The sequence below is a fragment of the Bison bison genome, unplaced genomic scaffold (genome assembly GCF_000754665.1).
Source record: "Bison bison bison isolate TAMUID 2011002044 unplaced genomic scaffold, Bison_UMD1.0 scf7180017864533, whole genome shotgun sequence".
Classification (NCBI taxonomy): Eukaryota; Metazoa; Chordata; class Mammalia; order Artiodactyla; family Bovidae; genus Bison; species Bison bison.
Genome location: NW_011495082.1, coordinates 19733216 through 19750375, shown reverse-complemented (window position 1 = coordinate 19750375; position 17160 = coordinate 19733216).

Here is a 17160-nt window from a genome sequence, read left to right as displayed (position 1 = left end):
TTGGAAGGAAAGTTATGACCAACCTAGATAGCATATTCAAAAGCAGAGACATTACTTTGCCAACAAAGGTTCATCTAGTCAAGGCTATGGTTTTCCCTGTGGTCATGTATGGATGTGAGAGTTGGACTGTGAAGAAGGCTAAGTGCTGAAGAATTGATGTTTTTGAACTGTGGTGTTGGAGAAGACTCTTGAGAGTCCCTTGGACTGCAAGGAGATCCAACCAGTCTATTCTGAAGGAGATCAGCCCTGGGATTTCTTTGGAGGGAATGATGCTGAAGCTGAAACTCCAGTATTTTGGCCACCTCACACTAAGAGCTGACTCATTGGAAAAGACTCTGATGCTGGGGGGGATTGGGGGCAGGAGGAGAAGGGGACTACAGAGGATGAGATGGCTGGATTGTATCACTGACTCGATGGACTTGAGTCTGAGTGAACTCCGGGAGTTTGTGATGGACAGGGAGGCCTGGCATGCTGCGATTCATGGGGTAGCAAAGAGTCGGACATGACTGAGGGACTGAACTGAAATGAACTTACTAGCTTGTGAGATGAGTTCAATTGTGTTGTACTTTGAAACTAGCTAGCCCTTGTAAAATCTATTACACTTTTCACTCTGTCTTTCATGAGACCCAAACTTTTCCTCATTGCTACAATCTATTTTGAGCCTCTGTGCCTCTTTATATGTATTTTCTCTTTTTGTTTAGTCTAATATTTTAATCTTTCATTTACTATTTGAATATTAATTAATTCCAAAAATTTATGTCTTATTTTCAGTTCAGTTTGATCATGTTTTATTTCTTAGTAATGTCCGTTTCATAGTTTATATATAAAATATTAATATTTTCATCTTGTAAGTTTGATTTTTGTAGGGCTTTTTCTAGCTGATTCTCATTGAGTTTGTAATTTTCCTGATATTTTCCATAACTTTGTATCTATTGATTACTATTATTTTCTTTCTTGTGTGTGTGTGTGTTTTTTTTTTTTTTCCTATTCTTTCTTGGACATCATTAAACTTGGACTTTTTTCTGTGAAAAATCTTTAAATTGTAGGTTTGAAACAGGTTTTCCAGCTAAGTTTTGCTTTGGCTTCTATCAGACTCCCAGGGACACTACAAACCCAAGATCACTGTGAATGTGCTGGTCAGCTCTCAGTTTTCAAGCCCCACAAGTAGAGTAAATATCTGTGGTTGGGAGCTCTCAGGGGAGGCTTGTTAATTTTTTAAATTCTTAATTTAAGGCAAAAGTCAAAATAGGCAATTTTCTCAACAGTTTCATCCATAGAGTAGATTTCTTACTACTTTGCCACTGAGAGCATGATGCTTAGATAAGTCTAGCTGTATGGCAGGATCTCCAAACATACCTTCCACCTTGCAGGTGTCTTTGGTTGATCTCTTGTTCCTCATGAAAACTCATGGTCTTGACTGCCAGGGATCAGTAGATGCCCCCGTGGACTGCCTGTCTGATACTCGTCTACCTTTCTGAATTCATGCTATCATGAATAATATGATATTACATCTAATTTCCAAAGATTTCCATGACTCTTCAGTTCATTCAAGTATTCTGTTACTTAAAACATATTTTGTCTTACCCTTAGCAATATCTTGAGAAACCTATATGCAGGTCAGGAAGCAACAGTTAGAACTGGATATGGAACAACAGACTGGTTCCAAAGAGGAAAAGGAGTACATCAAGGCTGTATATTGTCACCCTGCTTATTTAACTTCTATGCAGAGAACATCATGAGAAATGCTGGACTGGAACAAACACAAGCTGGAATCAAGATTGCCGGCAGAAATATCCAATAACCTCAGATATGCAGATGACACCACCCTTATGGCAGAAAGTGAAGAGGAACTAAAAAGTCTCTTGATGAAAGTAAAAGAGGAGAGTGAAAAAGTTGGCTTAAAGCTCAACATTCAGAAAACGAAGATCGTGGCATTCGGGTCCCACCACTTCATGGGAAATAGATGGGGAAACAGTGGAAACAGTGTCAGACTTAATTTTTCTGGGCTCCAAAATCACTGCAGATGGTGACTGCAGCCATGAAATTAAAAGACGCTTACTCCTTGGAAGGAAAGTAATGACCAACCTAGAGAGCATATTCAAAAGCAGAGACATTACTTTGCCAACAAAGGTCCGTCTAGTCAAGGCTATGGTTTTTCCAGTAGTCATGTATGGATGTGAGAGTTGGACTGTGAAGAAGGCTGAGCACTAACGAATTGATGCTTTTGAACTGTGGTGTTGGAGAAGACTCTTGAGAGTCCCTTGGACTGCAAGGAGATCAACCAGTCCATTCTGAAGGAGATCAGCCCTGGATGTTCTTTAGAAGGAATGATGCTAAAGCTGAAACTCCAGTACTTTGGCCATCTCATGCGAAGAGTTGACTCATTGGAAAAGACTCTGATGCTGGGAGGGATTGGGGGCAGGAGGAGAAGGGGACCACAGAGGATGAGATGGCAGGATGGCATCACTGAATGGATGGACGTGAGTCTGAGTGAACTCTGGGAGTTGGTGATGGACAGGGAGGCCTGGCTGCTGCGATTCATGGGGTTGCAAAGAGTCATACACGACTGAGCGACTGAACTGAATTGAAGCAATATCTTTGAACTCACCAGTTGGCTATTCTAGTAAAAATGCTACTCTAAATTACACTTAGGAAAAATAGAGGCACTTCCAAAAGCATTTATCTCTGTGCTTCTTAAAATTCTTCTAATACCTGGGATATGTGCAACATCTATTGAAATGTAGGAACAATAATGTGGTTTGGTCTATGTTGTAGTTCCATCACTAACCAGATATTTGAACTTTGAGAAAATAGTAAAATTTTGGAATTCACAATTTCATTACTTATAAAATTGAAAAAAATAGTATTTAATATATTCTTGTAATTATAAAATAGTCTTATTTCTGTTAAATTATTAGTACTGGCCATGGAACATAGTAAGCGATCAATTATAACTCAATGATTTATTTAAAGGATACTTATTTTTTTCTATCTATGTTTAAGGTATTCTTTTCTGATATGGTGAATACACAAATGAATAATATAGGCACATACCCTAAACTCATGAAAATACAATGAACTAACAAAAAAGTAAATATATTGTATATACCAGAGTTGCCACATGTTATATTATAGAGAAGAATAGCAAAATTATGCTGGATAAGAGACAGAGAGTAACTATAAAGGAGAAAGAATATATTTTACATAAAGTGGTTATGGGAAAATTTTCTCTCAGGGTGAAAGAGTCTGGATTATGCCATGTATTATAAATACTGGAGTTCCTACTTTATTCTATTTTGTCATGGAGAAACTACAGGAGAACATTCAGCATAGAGATGACAGAATCCATTTTAAGTTTTACAGAGATCAATCTTACTGTTCTGAAGGAAATAAAATGCGGATTAGCCAAAAAGTTCCTTTGTTTTTTCAAGGAAGACTAAAAGACATATTCTTCATTTTCACCAAGAAGTTTATTGAACAACATATTCATTGTTTTGTTCCAATACCGCCTGAAGTTTCTGGCAACTTCATAATTTCATCTTCTCCAGACTTTTTATTTTTTTGATCAAAGAGCCATTCTAGGTACCTTTTAGAGTCTTCCAGGTAATTGAAATATTTTTCATTAAGGCAGTTTTTTAAAGACTGAAAGAAATCGACATATGAAGATGCAATGTCTGGTGAATAAAGCAGATGAATCAGAACTTCCCAGCAAAGCTGTAAGTTTTTGCCTGATCATTAAAGAAACATGTGGTCTTGAGTTTTCCTTATGGAAGATTATCCTCTTTTATTGACTAATTCTGGATGCTTTTCACTGAGTGCTACCTTCTATTGATCTAATTGGCAGCAGTACTTGTTGGAATTAATTGTTTGCTTTTCCATAAGAAGCTCATAATAGAGGACACCCTTCCAATCCCATCATATACACAACATCACACTCTTTGGATGAAGACTACCTTTGATGTGGTTGTTGATAGCTCATTTTGCTTGACTCAGAATCTCATTCCACATTATTGTAAAATATTCACTTTTAATCTCCCATCACAATTTGTTTTAAAAATAGAATGTTTTCTTTATGTTTATGTGGAAAATCACATGTGGAATTTCAGTTAAGTTTCTTTCGCTTAACTTATACGGAGCCCAACATCATATAAATACAATCAACTACATGCAAATGATTTTGAAAGCTTGACTTGAATATTTTGAGTATGTTGGCTATCTCCCACATGGCATAATATTGATTTTTCTCAACTAATGTCTCGATTTGATTGCTATCAAATTCAACTAGTCTATCTGACCGTGGAGCATTATCTAGCACAAAATCTCCAGCATGAAACTTCACCAATCTTTTTTAACACATTGGATCAGTCAGAGCACCTTTCTATATATGGCACAGAACTTTTTTTTTTTTTTTTCCTTGGCATTCACTTGTCCTTTTACCTTTCTTAAATAATAAAGCATAATATGCCAAAATGTTACTTTTTTCTTTCATCTTCACTATTAAAATGGCTACAGAAAAAATCTCCAATTCTGATACATTTTTATATGCATGCTGATATAACAGTTATCAAAATATAATTAACAAAATTGTTTGGAATGAAGTTAAAATCATCATAGTCAACAAAAGAGTCTGAAATGCAGTACTTAGATGTAATCTCAAAAACTATAGAATGATCTCTGTTCATTTCCAAGGCAAACCATTCAATATCACGGTAATCCAAGTCTATGCCCTGAACAGTAATGCTGAGGAAGCTGAAGTTGAATGGTTCTATGATGACCTACAAGACCTTCTAGAAGTAACACCCCCAAAAGATACCCTTTTCATTATAGGGGACTTGAATGAAAAAGTAGGAATACAGAGATACCTGGAGTAACAGGCAACTTTGGCCTTAGAGTGCAGAATGAAGCAGGGCAAAGGCTAATAGAGTTTTGCCAAAATAATACACTGGTCATAACAAACACCTTCTCCAACAACCCAAGAGAAGACTCTACATATGGACATCACCAGATGGTCAATACTGAAATCCGATTATATTCTTTGCAGCCAAAGATGGAGAAGCTCTATACAGTCAGCAAAAACAAGACTGGGAGCTGACTGTGGCTCAGATCATGAATTCCTTATTGCCAAATTCAGACTTAAATGGAAGACAGTGGGGAATACCACTAGACCATTCAGGTATGACTTAAATCAAATCCCTTACCATTATACAATGGAAGTGAGAAGTAGATGCTAGGGATTAGATCTGATAGATAGATTGCCTGAAGAACTTTGGATAGAGGTCCATGATATTATATAGGAGGCAGTGATAAAAACCATCCCCATGGAAAAGAAATGAAAAAAAGCAAAATGGTTGTCTGAGGACACCTTACAAATAGCTATGAAAAGAAAAGAGGCAAAAGGCAAAGGAGAAAAGATATACTCATTTGAATGCAGAGTTCCAAAGAATAGCATGGAGAGATAAGAAAGCATTCCTCAGGACTCAATGCAAAGAAATAGAGGAAAACAATAGAATAGAAAAGATTAGAGATCTCTTCAAGAAAATTAGAGATACCAAGGGAACATTTCATGTAAAGAGGGTCTCAATAAATGACAGAAGAGGTATGGGTCTAACAGAAGCAGAAGATACTAAGAAGAGGTAGCAAGAATACACAGAAGAACTATATCAAAAAGATTTTCATGACCCAGATAATCACGATGGTGTGATCACTCACCTAGAGACAGGCATCCTGGAATGAGAAGTCAAGTGGGCCTTAGGAAGCATCACTACAAACAAAGCTAGTGGAGGTGATGGAATTCCAGGTGGGCTATTTCAAATCCTAAAACAATATTCTGTGAAAGTGCTGCATGCAATATGCCAGCAAATTTGGGAAACTCAGCAGTGGCCACAGGACTGAAAAAGATCAGTTTTCATTCCAATCTCAAGGAAAGTCAATGCAAAAGAGTTCTCAAAATACCGCACAATTGCACCCATCAAACACGCTATCAAAATATCGCTCAAAATTCTCCAAGCCAGGCTTCAGCAGTACGAGAACTGTAAACTCTCAGATGGTCAAGCTGAATTTAGAAAAGGCAGAGGATCCAGAGATCAAATTGCCAACACCCACTGGATCATAAAAAAAACATCTACCTCTACTTTACTATGCCTAAGCCTTTGAATGCATGGATCACAACAAACTGGAAAATTCTCCAAGAGATGGAGAATTTTCATCCATCCTGCCTCCTGAGAAATCTGTATGTAGGTCAAGAAGCAACAATTAGAAATGGACATGAAGAAGAGACTGGTTCCAAATCAGGAAAGGAGTACTTTGAAGCTGTATATGTCACCCTGCTTATTTAACTTATATGTAGAGTATAGCATGAGAAACACTGGGCTGGATGAAGCACAAGCTATAATCAAGATTGCCGAGACTGTTCTATACATCTGTGTCTCTTTTGCTGTCTCACATAAAGGGTTATCATTACCACCTTTCTAAATTCCATATATATGCATTATTATACTGTATTGGTATTTTTCTTTCTGGCTTACTTCACGCTGTATAATAGGCTCCAGTTTCATCTGTGTACACCCGTGGCAGATTCATGTTGATGTATGGGAAAACCAATACAATATTGTAAAGTAATTAGCCCCCAATTAGAATAAATAAATTTATATTTTAAAAAAATGATTGCAGAGAAAAATATCAATAATCTCAAATATGCAGATAACACAAGATAACACAACCCTTATAGAAGAAAACAAAGAAATAAAGAGCCTCTTGATGAAAGTGAAATAGAGTGAAAAAATTGGCTTAAAACTCTACATTCAGAAAATTAAGATCATGGCATCTGGTCCCAACACTTCATGGCAAAAATGGGGAAACAATAGAAACAGTGGAAGACTTTATGTTTTGGGGCTCCAAATTTCCATCTAGTCAAGGCTATGGTTTTTCCAGTGATCATGTATGGATGTGAGAGTTGGACTGTGAAGAAAGCTGAGCACCGAAGAACTGTTTGAACTGTGGTGTTGGAGAAGACTCTTGAGAGTCCCTTGGACTGCAAGGAGATCCAACCAGTCCATTCTGAAGGAGATCAGCCCTGGGATTTCTTTGGAAGGAATGAGGCTAAAGCTGAAACTCCAGTACTTTGGCCACCTCATGTGAAGAGTTGACTCATTGGAAAAGACTCTGATGCTGGGAGGGATTGGGGGCAGGAGGAGAAGGGGACAACAGAGGATGAGATGGCTGGATGGCATCACCGACTAGAGGGATGTGAGTCTGAGTGAACTCCGGGAGTTAGTGATGGACAGGGAGGCCTGGCATGCTGCGATTCATGGGGTCGCAAGAGTCGGACATGAGTGAGTGACTGAACTGAACTGAACTGAATAACTGCAGATGATGACTGCAGCCATGAAATTAAAAGACGCTTGCTTCTTGGAAGTAAAGTTATGATCAACCTAGACAGCCTATTTAAAAGCAGAGACATTACTTAACCAACAATGGTCTGTCTAGTCAAAGCTATGGTTTTTCCAGTAGTCATGTATGGATGCTAGATTTGGACCATAAAGAAAGCTGAGCTCCAAAGAATTGATACTTTTGAACTGTGGTGTTGGAGAAGACTCTTGAGAGTCCTTGGACTACAAGGTGATCCAACTAGTCCATCCTAAATGAAATCAGCACTGAATATTCATTGGAAGCACTGATCCTGAAGCTGAAACTCCAATACTTTGGCTACTTGATGGGAAGAGCTGACTCATTGGAAAAGACCCTGATGCTGGGAAAGATTGAAGGTGGGAGGAGAAGGGGATGACAGAGGATGAGATGGTTGGATGGTCATGAGTTTGAGTAAGCTCCAGGAGTTGGTGATTCATGGGCAGGCCTGGAATGCTGCATTCCATTGGGTTGCAAAGAGTTGGACATGACTGAGCCACTTAACTGAACTGAACTGTAAAACGACTAAGCACTGACTGAGTCATTTTACAGGAAAAAAAAAAGAAAAGAACATTTTGGGCAACCCAATACTAGTATTATAATCAGTGTAGAAGTTCCTTTACCGACTGAGCTATCAAGGAAGCCTAGAAAGGAGGGAAATTATAATTATTTAAATCCAGGAAAGAAATGATGTGAGTTTAATGAAGTTCAGTTCAGTTCATTTGCTCAGTCATGTCCGACTCTTTGCGACCCCATGGGCTGCAGCACACCAGGCCTCCCTGTCCATCACCAACTACTGGAGTCCACCCAAACCCATATCCATAGTATAGGTGATGCCATCCAGCCATCTCATCCTCTGTTGTCCCCTTCTCCTCCTGCCGTCAGTCTTTCCCAGCATCAGGGTCTTTTCAAATGAGTCAGCTCTCTGCATCAGGTGGCCAAAGTACTGGAGTTTCAGCTTCAGCATCAGTCCTTCCAATGAACACCCAGGACTGATCTCCTTTAGAATGGACTGGTTGGATCTCCTTGCAGTCCAAGGGACTCTCAAGAGTCTTCTCCAACACCACAGTTCAAAAGCATCAATTCTTCGGCGCTCAGCTTTCTTTATCTTCCAACTCTCACATCCATACGTGACTACTGGAAAAACAGTGGCCTTGACTAGATGGACCTTTGTTGGCAAAGTAATGTCTCTGCTTTTCATTATGCTGTCTGAGTTGGTCATAACTTTCCTTCCAAGGAACAAGCGTCTTTTAATTTTAGTTTATGAAGTAGTAGCGGTAGAAATAGAAGGGAAAAATACTTTTAAGTTGAAGGTTGACTGACTATGCAGCGATTGGAAGATAAAAAACTAGGATGATTTCTAAATTTGTGTCTTTAAGGACCTTGTTCAAATTCAGTCTGGTGAGAGGTATAGAAAGTAGCACAGAGGGGCATAAACCTATAGTAATAATTGTTTTAATATGCTGAGTTTGAGTAGGCATGGCGCATTCTAGGAGCAATTTAGAGTAGGCAGGTGGATTTACACAATATACTCATGAGAAAAGCCTGCACTAGTTGTAATTTGATAATTATCATTGTTTTCTGAAACTCAGGCTATAAGCCTCATGTCTGCTTTGTATAGTACGGTATTTCCAGTATTTCTTCAAGTATTTTTTTTTTTCCCCCAGTTAGGTATTCAGTAAATATTTGTTGAGTGAAAGAATCTGTTTATATTTGACATTTAGTTAGAGGTGTTGATGAGATCACCTGAGTAGATTATATAGCATGAGAAGAGAAGAAGACCAAGAGCTGAGCCACAAGGAAGAGAGACATTTATACTATGTCATTTCCATTACAAACCATGGACATTTGGGGAGGAAAAGCCACTGAATTAACTGGAAACCCAGAAAACAAAGTATGTAGAAGAAGATGAGAAAATTTCATAGAGACTGTCAGAATGATGTCAGTGAAAAAGGATCTGCTGATCCTGGTGTCAATACAAAGATTGGAGGTGACCATAATGAGAGTAACTATTGAAATGATTAGATAGCAGCTAAATCAAAGTATGCTGAATGAGAAAGGAGAAAGGAACATGGGAAACACACTAGCTTACTGGCTGTGAAACAAAGGCAAAATGTGAGTTATAGCAAAACCAAGGTATCAAATCACCCATTATATACTAAATGGTATGAAAGAATAAGATGGAAAAAATGAGGATACAAGAAAAGCCAGGCATAAAAGAAATGAAAATTTAAGTTCAAATGCTGCTGCTGCTGCTGCTAAGTTGCTTTAGTCGTGTCCGACTCTGTGCAACCCCGTAGACGGCAGCCCACTAGGCTCCCCTGTCCCTGGGGTTCTCCAGGCAAAAACACTGGAGTGGGTTGCCATTTCCTTCTCCAATGCATGAAAGTGAAAAGTGAAAGTGAAGTCGCTCAGTTGTGTCCGACTCTTAGCGACCCCATGGACTGAAGCCCACCAGGCCCCTCCATCCATGGGATTTTCCAGGAAAAAGTACTGGAGTGGGGTGCCATTGCCTTCTCTGAAGTTCAAATGCTACTTCTGTGTTTATTCAACAGTGTGTTTCTAAGTGTCTGCACATTGTTGAAAGGGCAGTTATACACAGCAGGATTAGACATATTTTAGTTAAGAAGGCTTTTGGTCAGTGCCTTGCAGTGAATAATAATGAGGCACATTGCACACATTGAGACTGATTTTCATTTGTGCATCAACCGTGTTAATAATAGCATCTAATTAAGACATTCATTAAAAGTCTATAATGTTAACTTAATGGGAAAAAAAACCAATAGAATGCCATTAGGTTTTGTTACCTTAAAATTATACAAGTATAACAAATGCCTTAATTAGTTGGTAAAAGAAAAGAATATTATAAAATTTAATTTAGTATTATTTAATGTAGAGAATAGCATTTTTCCAGTGCTAATGCTTTATTTTAGTGATATATAAAATACTAGATATATTTTTAAATAGACATAGGAGCTGATGGGTGACAGTCCCTGGAGTCACAAAGAGTTGGACATGACTTAATGACTAAACAACAGTTTTAATATAGGCCAGGAAAATAAGTTTCTACTGGGAATGTAGAAATATAATATAAGAAATAAAATTCAAAGGAAACCTTTATAAAACGTTTATGGTAGTTCCTGTGTAGGTAAAATTCTCATTATTTGCTTTCCTTCAGAACTAGAAGCGCAAGTTTTAAATAGAAATTTGCTTAGTTTTAAAAGATTGCCTGCATCATGTAGTATTAGAACAAAGAAGAAAGAACAAAACTAAATTTTGTTGAGATAAAAGACTTTTGATTTCCATGCAGCAGGTACAATCATGATACTTTTAGTTCTGATTGCAGCTGGGGTTGCATTTTTTTTCCTTCTTAATTTTAATTCTGTGATTTTCTGTTTTTTTTTTTTTTTTACATATTCTGTCTTTCCCTTAAGTATTTTGATGAATAACATTTTATGATTAATAATGTTAATAGTTATAACATTAATAATAAAACTAATAAAAAATATTCATTAGCCATTAATCCATAATAAAAGACCTGACGCAGTTCTACAAATAGAAAATCAAAGAAGTTGGAGAAGGCTTGCGTCTAATGCACATTAAACATTGTAATACTCCTCAGTAAGTTCAGAATGCTAAAAATTAACCAAAACTAATGAGTCTAGGGGCTTCCCTGGTGGGTCAGTGGCTCCGGCGTAAAGAAGCCCTCTGCCGATGTAGATGCCGTGTTTTAGATCTCTGACCCAGGAAGATCCCCCTTGACACAGAGCAGTTACGCCCATGTGCCACATGTACTGAGCCTGTGCCTAGGGCCTGGGAGTCACAAGTACTGAGCCCACGTGCCACTGAAGCCCATGCCCCCTCACCACAAGAGAAGCCACTGCAATGAAAAGGCCGTGCAGGACAACGGGAGAGTAGCCCCCAGTAACCGCAACTAGAGAGAAACCCAACAGCAGTGAAGACCCAGCGCAGCCAAAAATAAGTAGATAAAAAAATAAAATTATATATATACACATAGATATATATATATAAACTAATGAGCTTAGGAATTTGCCTTTCCTTTTTGGATTCAGATGATATAAGAAGTCTTAGGCAAAATGCTTTGTGAAATACTATTCAAAACCCAAGTCGTTTCTATAAGCTTTTGCCATTCTGAATTATCAGAGAAATATGAGTCACGTCTCCTGGATTGTCAGTCTGGACCTTTTGACTGGCCTACTATTGAGTGGGGATAGGAAGTTTCTTTTTTAAGTTTGTACCAAAAGATTTACCCACAAGTAGGTTTCCCGCAAAGAGTTGGACACGACTGAGCGACTGAACTGAACTGAAGTTTCCCGACAAGCAAAGGCTGAGATGGGGATTCTCAACCGCGTGCTGTAGTGCGGGGTGAGGGAAGGAAGGAAAGGAAGCAGGGCTGAGAAGGGAACTAGTGAAATAAGATGGCTGTTTTAGCCGGAGACAGGCTGAACTTGGATCGCACAGGGAAGGGCTGAGGTATAAACTGCACCACAGAGTTAGCATCGTTGAAACAAGAGGAGAGATTTTATTCCCTAGCGTCAGCTAGTTGCCTGCGGGCTGCATCAGAGCAGCAGAGGAAGCCGCAAGGCCCCCAAATGCAGCGTACGTACATCCAGGAGCGATCCCTGATAGAGGGGGGAGCTGGAGTGGTCCCCTAACATTCACAGCCAGCTGGAAGAGCATTTCTATTTATTTTTTGAATAGTCATCCTTCTTTACTTATTCACATGTTCCCTTAGGTCTTGGCCTTACCTAGACTTTCTAAATTATTAGAACTTGTATTTGGATGTCTTCAAAGTGCGGGTAGTTGATTTTTCAACTACTACACATGCAGATAATTTTTCCTTTCACTAAAATTAAAAACATAATATCGTCACAGATTGGATATTTTGTTATTTTTATATCCCAAATGCCTAATTCAGAGCTTATTTATCAAAGACATAAACATGTGAACAGAAACTGAACCATAATTTCTGAGTAAACTATCAATATTTTTACAGACTAGAAATAATGAAACTACCGAACACATTGCAGTAGCTGTTCCATTTTGTTAGAATTTTACTGAAACACATGCCGAATAGTACAAATGTAGCAGAAGAGCTAAAACAAACTTAGAAAAATAAATATATCACAATGTGGTTTTCCTCTGAGTAAATGAATAATTATATACAGAATAGCTGATTATGCTCTAAAATATTTTCTTTCATTTTTACATAAATATGTACAAATTGTTCCTAGTTTTTGTTCAATTTCATCACAATTTCTAGCAAAGATTTTTACCAGAGGGTGTGTGGGGCAAGCTAAAACTCCTGGTGCTGCAGCTTGTCCTGAGTGTATAGCTACTTTATTCTGGAGGGGATACTCAAGCCTTTGAAGGCAGCCCTACTCTCTTAGCATTGGCCTCCAGGATGTGATGTTGTTGGATTGCTATCTCAGTGGGTGGTTCTGCCTGTGGGAGGGCAGTTTTAGCCTGTGTAAGGCAATATGCAAAGGAACTCAGAACCCGGCAAATTTATTTGAACATCTTTCAACTGAAGCAAATAAACACTAATTACAAAGTCAAACACAGGGCAAAGCAATAACTTAAAGTTAAGGATGGTTAATGAAGTATTCATGGAGGAGGTGGGAAATGACAGTGGATGTTCAAAACATGGTAGAAATTGGGCAGAGAAGTATGGGAAAGTTTTAAAATATGAAGATAAAATGATGAATGGGAGGAGATGTGAAATATATGTCTTAGGGACAGTAGACCAAGTAAGCTGGAACTGGGTGCTGTTGTAGTGAAAGAGAAAATAGTAACAGCATGAAGGGAATTATAGATGGCCTTGCATCACAGGCTCAAGGAATTATTCTTATTTAGAGAGCTAAATATTTGACTGCCCTTTGAAATATAGAATGAGATGAACAGATCTGGACCTGTAAAGATAGACATGGCCACTTCGATACCTAATTGCATGGTGAAAAGTGATTTGGAGAGGCAAGTTTAGCAACAGTGTTAATGTGGCTCTGAAGTAGATACTCTAAAAATACAGTGAAGACTTAATTTTATAAATGTTATTGAAAAAATTGCAGATGTTCCAGTCATGTTGCACATTGCATGCAGATTTCTTTCCACTACAAGCACATCATAGATGTCACTGAAAGGCTGGATGCATATATTTCTTCTGTTTCTTAGTAAAAAAAAAATGCATGCATATATGCTATCGATAAGGTCTCCATTCTTAATTCAAAATAGTGTTGAGGTCATAAAACATAACAAAATGGAACCACCTTGACATTTAGGATATATCTGCTGCTGCTGCTAAGTCGCTTCAGTCGTGTCCGACTCTGTGCGACACCATAGACGGCAGCCCACCAGGCTCCCCCGTCCTGGGATTCTCCAGGCAAGAACACTGGAGTGGGTTGCCATTACCTTCTCCAAGGCATGAAAGTGAAAAGTGAAAGTGAAGTCACTCAGTCGTGTCCGACTCCTAGCGACCCCATGGACTGCAGCCTACCAGGCTCCTCCATCCATGGGATTTTCCAGGCAAGACTACTGGAGTGGGAGTTATTCCATATTTTATGGGTCACAGACTTGAAAATTACTACAGACTAATGCCAGAACTGGATTTCCCAGGTGACTCAGTGGTAAAGAATCTGCCTGCCAATGCAGGAGAGGTAAGAGATGTGTGTTCAATCCCTGGGTCAGAAAGATCCCCTGGAGGAGGGCACGGCAATCCACTTCAGTATTCTTGCCTGGAGAATCCCATTGACAGAGGGGCCTGGTAGGCTACAGTCCATAGCGTTGCAAAGAGTCAGACACAACTGAAGTGATTTAGCGCGTGTGCGTGCACACACACACACACACACACACACATTGCCAAAACACTGAAAACAGAATTTCACACAACACCAAAACAGGAAACACAGAAGTCAGCTGGCTGCATTGTGAAGAATGTAGAAAAAAAGAGCTGCAATAGGAATTAAACTGCTTTGATTCAAAGCATCCTTGTATTTATAAGTCTCATTTCCTTGGCACAGAAGCAAGACTGTGAACACGAAGGGCAAGGATGGTGTCCGCCACCATAATATGTATGTACAGCATTTTCAAATACTGTGTTCTAAATTGAATTATTAATATTTAATTGAAAAAGTCAAAGAAAAGAACAACAAAAAAAAAGGCTGTCTGCAAGTTACAAATGGATTGGATTCCTAAAAGTCACATAAGCCAGTGACTTAGAACACCAGATGCATGGTTCTCATCAGAGCAACAAAAACTGAATTCATTCACTTACTCATTTCAACAATTATTTATTGAGTGCATACTTAGTCACTCTGCTAAATATTGCTAATAAAAGTAGAAAAGATATCATTCCTGCTCTTAAAACTGCCTTTTTATAGTTTAGTGGAGAAAAAAAATGATAACAAATCAATCAACCATAGCCTGTCAAATCCATAGTATAATAGATATATGATTGTGATCCCATGGAAAAAGAGAATCAAGTGCTTTTTTTTTTTTCCCTACTAAGGCAAATACATGATTGAACAAAGAGAAAACTGGCGGAGACTTAGGCCATGTAAAATGTCCATGTATGCGTAGGAAGTTGAGCAATCATTGACAAGTTTTATACATTTGAGGATGATGATACTAAATTGCCCATATCCTGATGGGGACAAGACAGAAAGAAGAGAGAGCAGTTAGAAAGGATTTTTTTAAGAGCCAAGGTCAAAAATGTGCGACTACAAACTAAGGCAGTGTCATGAAACAAAAACAAACAAACCAAACAAAAAAAAAACCCTTGTATTTTTAAAAATAAATTCAGGCAATTGTATTTTTTTTTCATTTATTTATTTTATTTTTTAACTTTACAATATTGTATTGGTTTTGCCATATATCAACATGAATCCACCACAGGTATACATGTGTTCCCCATCCTGAACCCTCCACCATCCTCCCTCCCCGTACCATCCCTCTGGGTCCTCCCAGTGCACCAGCCCCAAGCATCCAGTATCGTGCATCGAACCTGGACTGGCGACTCGTTTCGTATATGAAATCCAGGGAACTTCTTACTTTTTTGGGTTAAGTAGACAGTTGGCTGGATGACAGTGTTTCATGCACACATACAGCTCTATTTAGCTCATAATATCCCTTGTTTTTGCGCTCTCATACCCACCACCTGGTGTCAGAGCTGTGAACCTTGGAACGCTGGGCTACAAAACCAACTTGAGATGTCCCTGCGCGTCCACGTTCCTGTCTCAGTGGCTAAGGCAGCATGATGAAGCTGTGACTGTGAGAAACAGAGAGACAACACACAGAGAGACTGAGAGACAGAGAATGAGACAGAGAAATAAATGCTTTCACATTTTTTCTTTCAGGTCCCTGGGTGGGAAATATTTGAGCGAAAGGCATTTTTATTTCATTTATTTTTAAGTGCACTTTGTCTCATCCTTCGCGTGTCATAGGAAGATTTAACTTGCAGAAACACTTCAGTAACTTATGATTATGTTCCTACGTTAAGCTATACTTTCAGTTCAGTTCAGTCACTCAGTTGTGTCTGACTGTTTGCGACCCCAAGGACTGCAGCAGACCAGGCTTTTCCAAGGAGTCAGTTATCCACATCAGGTGGCCAAAGGATTGGAGTTTCAGCTTCAGCATCAGTCCTACCAGTGAATATTCAGGACTGATTTCCTTTAGGATGGACTGGTTGGACTCCTTCCTGTCCAAAGGACTCTCAAGAGTCTTCTCCAACACCACAGTTCAAAAGCATCAATTCTTCAGTGCTCAGCTTTCTTTATAGTCCAACTCTCACATCCATAGATGACTATTAGAAAAACCAAAGCTTTGACAAGACAGACCTTTGTTGGCAAAGTAATGTCTCTGCTTTTTTTTTTTTTAATGTCTCTGCTTTTTAATATGCTGTCTAGGCTGATCATAGCTTTTCTTCCAACGATTAAGTGCCTTAATTTCATCGCTGCAGTCACCATCTGCAGAGATTTTGGAGCCCAAGAAAGAACTGTCACTGTTTCCACTGTTTCCCCATCTATCTGCTATGAAGTGATGGGACCCGATGTCATGATCTTAATTTTCTGAATGTTGAGCCTTAAGCCAACTTTTTCACTTTCCTCTTTCACTTTCATCAACAGGCTCTTTAGTTCTTCCTCATTTTCTGCCGTAAGGGTGGTGTCATCTGAATATCTGAGGATATTGATATTTCTCCCGGCAATCTTGATTCTATCTTGTGCTTCCTCCAGCCCAGCGTTTCTTATGATGTACTCTGCATATAAGTTACATAAGCAGGGTGACAATATACAAGCTTGACATACTCCTTTCCCTATTTGGAACTAGTCTGTTGTTTCATGTCTTGTTCTAACTGTTGCTTCCTGACCTGCCTACAGATTTCTCAGGAGGCAGGTCAGGTGGTCTGGTATTCTTGTCTCTTATTTTCCACAGTTTGTTGTGATCCACACAGTCAAAGGCCTTGGCATACTCAATAAAGGAAAAGTAGGTGTTTTTCTGGAACTCTCTTGCTTTTTCTATGATCCAGTGGATGTTGGCAATTTGATCTCTGGTTCCTCTGCCTTTTCTAAAACCAGCTTGAACATCTGGAAGGTCATGGTTCACGTATTGCTGAAGTCTGGCTTGGAGAATTTTGAGCATTACTTTGCTTGCATGTGAGATGAGTACAACTGTGCAAATATAGTTTGTGAAACAACACAAGATATATATATATATATGTATATATATATATATAATAAGACA